The 7,026-nt window shown below is 45.4% G+C and overlaps 1 non-coding gene across 1 annotated transcript; it reads left to right on the plus strand.

Moving 5' to 3' along the window:
• The first annotated feature begins 6,509 nt into the window (after nucleotides 1-6,509).
• On the plus strand, nucleotides 6,510-6,614 carry LOC129542953 (U6 spliceosomal RNA). The gene has a single exon (XR_016035391.1). It is a non-coding gene; the product is annotated as a U6 spliceosomal RNA (small nuclear RNA).
• The last annotated feature ends 412 nt before the right edge of the window (nucleotides 6,615-7,026 follow it).

Genomic DNA, 7,026 nt, shown 5'->3' on the forward strand with positions numbered 1-7,026 from the left:
TAGTGCCTGTGAGAGCAGAGAATGGGGGGTCATGGAAGACTTCATTGCAAGGTGACATCGAAGCTGAGGCCAGAAAGGTGGGTCAGGATTGGCCAGAGGAAACATGGGCAGGAAGGGCTGCCCACCACAAAGAACAGGTGTGCATAGTTTGAGATTGGAAAGCATTTGGTGCCTGTAAAGAAGTAAAAGAAAGTCAGCATAGCTGGTGGGGGGAGGGTGGGGAAATGGCTGAATAATTGGCTGAGCCAGTATCTGTGAGTGTGTGCTAGGGACCTATGGGTCAGCAGGGAAGCCCCACACTACATTAGGAGTAGGAATTACTTCCAGCACATCCATGTGGCTCACATCAAAGCCAGCTCCCTTCATTTGCTAAGGAATGGGCACAACAACATTCACTCCATAAAAGAGGTAAGCAATAACACAATACTCCGGAAATGCCTCTAGGCGCCTAGGACAAAACAAAACAATTATATAAACCTGTTCATTTTTTGCCATTATTAAAATCCCACAAGTTAGTAACACACATAGTAAAAACAAAGTGGCTATCCTTAGCATTTACCTGGCTCCAGTATTTCTCGGAGACTAAAGTACGGCTTTTAGAGGCTTGTCTCATTTATCCTAGAACCAGGACTATGAAAGTGATAAAAGGTGGAGCATTACAGATGAGGCAGCGAAGAAGTTGAGAGGTTAAGTCACCTGCCAAGGTCATACCGCGAGATGGAGAAAGAGGCTGAGGAAGAAGACAGGCTTCCTGCCTCCTGGTCCACTGCCAGACCCGTGACAGCCAGAGCAGGGAGGAATCGCATCTCTCCATAATTGGGAATACTACTGAGAGCTAATTTCTCCCCACTAGATCTGCAGAGTGAAGAGCACTTGACCTGGAGTCTTGTTAGGGGGGCGGTCTGTCATGCAGACTGTGAAAACAATCAGCTAGCCTCATACTTCCATTTCTCTTTGGCTGCTCCTGTCCAGAGAGAGAGAGCGCGTGCACCCCAATCAAGGCTGGAAGAGCTGGCCTGCAACACATCCACAGAGGACTGTCAATACCTGGGTTTGACCGACGTGCAGATTCCGAGGCGATAGCTCGGTGCCTCTTCATTGATTTAACTATCATTTCAGGTCCACAGCTCACAGCTAGAAACCAGCCTACACGAAACCTCACATTATGGTGCTTCTCTTCTTCTTGAGGACACTACATTCCGTTAGGAAAACCAAACCATTAGAGATGGGCTTGACAGATGAGCCTGGTCTTATTACCTCGCTGAACAATTACAGGGCCATCCTCTTAGAGGGGTACACCCCAGTACACATGTAGGATTTGGTCTATGAGAGGTGCAGAATGTGGGGGAAGGTTAGGAGTTTGGAACTGGCATATACATACTCCTATATATAAAGTAGATAATCACCAAAGACCTACTGGATAGCACAGAGAGCTACTCAGTGTTCTGTGACAACCTCTATGGGAAAAGAATCTGAAAAAGATTAGCTATATGTACAAGTGTAGCTGAGTCACTTTGTTGTACACCTGAAACTAACACAATATTGTAGATCAGCTATACTCCAAAAAAAAAAAAATATGCCCAGGCACCCAACCCTCTAGTGGTCATCCAAGTTTACTCTCAGAAGTCCTCAAGGGATTGCACTTCAGAGAGAGACTTTTCTTCTGACCTAATTTCAGAGCGCAAACAATGAAAATTAATTACTGCATAAGTATTGATTAAGTGCCTACTACATCTAGATCCTGGGCTAGACAGCAGGGACATATAAAGGCTTTACGCTGTAGGTGTGGTCTAATGCTCTCAACATCCCACTCAACATACTGCTCTGGGTGTTCCCTGCCCATTTCATCCAGGCTGGTCCTGGAGATGAAGCCTGTTTGTTATCTGTGGACTAGGAGTTCAGAGAGTGGCCAAGCAAGGCTCTTTGATAAGGCAGAATGGGCTGGGCTTTGAAGGATGGGCAGAATAGAGTTGGGAGAGGTTGGGGTGTCTGGTAAGAAAGTATTTTGAGGCAGGCCAGTTCCCATCCATTTCCATCTTCCATCCATGGACATCTTAGCTGATCCAGGACACTGGTGAGGTCACATAAGGGCAGGCTTGTAGACATCTGCTTTGCAGACACACAACAGAGCACACACATGGAGCGCGCACACACACACACACACACATAGAATCTGTCTATTCTAGGCATGCTCATTATCAGCTAACTTTAATCATCTTTAACGCTTGCATCTCAAATACCAAATACTTTAGTGTGTGCTGTCTATGAACACACACCAAAAATAGTTCTGGGTAGATAAACATATTGCACCAAGAAGCTGGCTGATTGCAGTGTGAGCCGCATGAAGTCACTGCCTCTTGGATCCCTCCCTTCAGTGCAGCCAACGCAGAACCTTAACACAGGATATCAATAACTAACTAGTGTGAACTGTCCCCTGGCCCCAGCCAGCGATGCAGGCAGCTCACGACCCCCAGTGGGAAAGCTGAGATGGCTCTGTCCCTAGGCCTTTGACAGGATGTGTCTGCCTGAGGGTCGGACCTTGTGGCTGAAACTCTCTGCTTCCTGCACCCACTTCACCCCCCAGGATGCAGCAGCTCTTGCAATCAGGTGTGCAATGGCTGCAGATCTGCATCATATAAGGAGTTGATGAACACCAGTGAAAAGGAAAAGTTGACACTGCCTTCCTGTCATCTGCCTCTTTCCTTCGTCATTCCCAAGTACCTGATGCTGGCTACTGACTTATTTATCATAATGAGAATAAAAAGATTAAAAAAAAAAAATAATTACAGGAGTGTGCAGCTTTGTCCCCCCACCCCCACCCACAACCCACAAGAGGAAGGACCCAGTATCATCTTGTAGTAGGTTGAGTGATGGCCCCTGCAAAAGGTATGTCCGTATTCTGACCCCGCAGAACCTGTGAATGTGACCTTATTTAGAAAAAGCATCTTTGCAGATGTAATTAAATTAAGGAATTTGAAATGAGACCATCCCGGATTCGTCTGGGTGGGCCATAAATCCAATGACAAGCATTCCCATGAGACACACAGAGGAGAGATCCACAGGGGCAGGCCATGTGAAGACAGGGGCAGAAAGTGAAGCTGTGACGGCACAAGCCCAGAAATGCTAACAGCCACCAGGAGCTAGAAGAGACAAGGATCAAAAATCTCCTCTGGAGCCTCCGGAGGGAGCACAGCCTTACTGCCACCTTGATTTTGGACTTCTGGCCTATAGAACTGTGAGAGAGTCAATTCTTGTTGTTTTAAGCCATGAAGTTTATGGCAATTTGTTTTGGCAGCCCTAGAAAACTTGTATACATTTCTTATTGCAGTAATAGAAAAGCAGGCCAAGTTGAAAAAAAAAAGAATGGGGAAGCCAACAGGATTTAAATAACAGGTTGCATTTATGGGGCACTTACATGCCAGGTTCCCGCTCAAATCAGAGTGACAGACTGTGTTTGTAATCAGCAAGGTGAGCCCCAGCACTCATTCTTTTAACTAGCTACCCTGTACTTCTAGAAAAGAGCCGATGCTGTATTTGGAAAGGGAGATGGGAGGGGAAATCAAAAGTTAGAGCTGAAGAAGAATTGGGGAGAATTCGAGAGTGACTTGGGGGCCAGATGCCGTTAAGGAGAAATACCAAACTTCTGAAGTTTTGCTTTACATTATAAATCAGATTTTTTTTTTTTTGGATGTTTCCTGAAAATTTTGGTAAAGATTTAAATTGCTCTCTAGTTATCTTTAAAAAAAAATTTTTTTTTTTTGTTTTGGTTAGGACATAGTGCTGAGATTTGCACTTTACCTGTGTTGCTTACACAGGTTACTTTTTTACAAAATTTATTTATTTAGGCTGCTTTGGGTCTTCGTTGCTGCATGCAGGCTTTCTCTAGTTGTTGTGAGCAAAGGCTACTCTCTAGTTGCAGTGCGCGGGCTTCTCATTGCAGCAGCTTCTCTTGTTGCAGAGCACAGATCTAGAGGACAGGCTCAGCAGTTGTGGCACATGGGCTTAGTTGCCCCATGGCATGTGGGATCTTCTTGGACCAGGGACCGAACCTGTGTTTCATACATTGGCAGGTGGATTCTTAACCACTGGACCACCAGGGCAGCCTCTAAACAGGTTACTTTTTTTTTTTTTTTTTTAACTTATTTGACATGTATTCCTTGTGCTCTGGCTCATCTGCCAAACTCTGCACACTTGGTGCTAGGAAGACCTGCAGATAAGTGAGAACCAGACCCTGCCCTGGGAGTTTAGTTTATGAGGTGGGTAGGGCCCAGTAGATGAAGGTCCTTGAGTTTCGTTGTCATTCTGTGGGCAGTGGGAGTTTTCATGCAGGGACAAGGTTGAGAGAGAGTGAAAACTGGCTCTGTGCTCCCCAGGCTGCTGGGAATCTCTGCACCCTCTGACTTTCAGAGGCTGATGACTAAGTAGGTAAACTGATAAAGTTACTAGACTACTGAGGATGAGTTTCCCCATTAAGGTAACACCATCACATTTTAAAAGTTTTTGTTGTTGTTTTCCCCTCTAGGCTTTTTTAGTATGGGGTGAGGAGAGAACGGGAAACGGGACATGGAGTGATGCTAATTGACTGCCTTCAAATCTTATCATTTTGGCCCCTACTGAACCCTGTTGTAGGTTTGGTCCTGGCTTTCAGAAAATAGTTGCCTTGACAATACAGCCGAAACCAGTTTTTATTCATCTTTGAGAATACCGCAGAGTCACATCTGAGGTGATGGTACAGCTCTCTAGCTAATCGAATTCAGACCATGATCAGAAATTAACCTTGAAAGCCCTTGGAGAGACATTCCACTGGAGGCCGTCATGATTTCTCACCATCAGCCCAACACAGCTGGGTTTCTCCGGCTTTGGAGAAGGTTGTTGATTGCTCAGCTGAGCACCAGATGAAGCTGGCCAAATTTTAGAGGCTGTCTTACATGAAAACAGAAGATATTTATGTGCTGGACTCATGCTGAGGACTAAGAGGTTCTCGGGGCTGATACTGCATGCACCCCAGAGAGGAAAGGCAGGCGAACCCTTGCCTTGGCACTTACATGTATTTGAGTCTACCTTGTTTCTCGTTATCATGCTATTGTTATTATTACTATTCTGCAGGGTCCCATCGCTGAATGAATGTACAGAACCTAACTGCATTCATTGTAGGACCAGACTGTAGCGTAAATTTTTCTTAAAAGTTCTTGCCTTTCACTAGGAGAGTTATCTTTTCTCAGAATAAAATTTGGCCAGCTCAGCTGTCCGTGTGGCTCTGCTGGCAGATCACAGTCGTCCAGCCAAGTTGGGTCTTGTCCACAGTGATCCGGAAGCCAATTTTCTGAATAAATCACAAAACAGCTCCAGAGTCGGTATATTTACCCCAAAACTCGTCTTCTATTGCTGTGTGCACAGAAGAGTCGGGAATGTACTTTGCATTTTACAGTATTTTATACAGCGTGGCATTTCCCAAAGCGTGGGAAGAGGGGAGATTGCAGAGCAAAGGGGCAGTTTTAGGGACTCTGAGGGATGATGAGGTACAGGGAGGGCAGGTGAACCCCATTAACTACGAAAGACAAGTCAACTAGAAAAGACGTGAGGAGCCTCCTCTCGGCAGACCCAAGAAAGCGTGACTTGATAAAAACACACAGCTGGGAGGCACCTCCAGGTGGGGTCTGCAGCACGTTGCCAGCCCAGGGACCTCAAGGGCCCAGGCAGCCCTTTTGCAATTCATTATCTGTGCCCAGGGACAGCCTGACATCCCAGTGGACTCGGGGTTACTTCTCACATTGTCATGCAACCTTCCCAGAGTTCAGGTCTCTGCTGTGCGGTCTTCAGCTCCTGGGCTCCCCTCTCTCAGTCTGTTTTCTGACCTACAATATGGGGGTAATAATAATTTGTGGGGATTACATGAATTAATGCACACGCAACGCATTTCCCAAGTTCCTGGCACATGGCGCATAACTTGCTTTGTTAGCTACCAGTCCTGTTAGTGTGCTTGTTTAGAATCTGTGATCCTACCTACAAGCTTTCCTATACTGAGTGCTGACTACGTGCCTGACAGCACTGAGCACCGTACATGATTTTAATTCTCACAACAGCTTCAGGAGGAAGCAATTACAAGTCCCATTGACCCTTGAACAACACGGATCCCCTTACTTGCAGATTTTTTTCAGTAAATACCATGGTCCTACATGACCTGTGGCCAGTTGAATCCTCCATGTGGAACCGTGGATATGAGGGCCACCTAGAGAGTTATTTTGGGATGGTTTTGACTGTGCAGGAGTCCATGCCGCTAACCCATGTGCTATTCAGGGGGCTGGAGGAAGACAGGACATTGACCAGGGTCCCCACAGTTGGTGAAACCCAGATTCAGAGTCAAGGCTGACCACGTCCAGAGGTCTGGTTTTTTACTACTACATTGAAGAGTACATGGGGGTGATTTTATGTGCCACATAGGTGACATTTTTACTTATAATAGTTACATATCTATTCTATTTAAATTTTCCTTTTAAAATAAACATTCAGCATTCACTTTGGTACCACATTTCCCAAAACTGGAACATACAGAGAAGATTTAACAGCCCCCGAGAAAGGATGACATGCAAATACATGAAGCATTTCATGTTTTTACAGTGTTACATGTCAATTATATCTAAATGAATGAATGAGGTAAGTGTGTTTAGCAGCACTATTCACAATAGCCTAAAGGCAGCAACAGCTCAAATATCCATCAACAGATGAATAGACGAAATGTGATAGATGCAGATAACAGAATATTACTCAGCCATAAAAAGGGGTGACAAACTGACGCAGGCTACAACGTAGATGAACCTCACAGACATGATGCTGAGTGAAAGGAACCAGACACAAAAGATCACATATTGTACGATTCTGTTTCTATGAAATACCCAGAACTGGCAAATCCACAGGGACAGAAAGCAGATGAATGGTTTTGGTGGGTTAAGAGGAGGTGGATACAAGAAGAAACTGCCTCATGGGTGCAGGGTTTTTACGCTGGAGTGATGGAAATGTTTTGGAACT

Source organism: Moschus berezovskii, chromosome 19, assembly GCF_049115385.1.
Source record: "Moschus berezovskii isolate FMDL1 chromosome 19, NW_MosBer_1.0, whole genome shotgun sequence".
Taxonomy (NCBI): Eukaryota; Metazoa; Chordata; class Mammalia; order Artiodactyla; family Moschidae; genus Moschus; species Moschus berezovskii.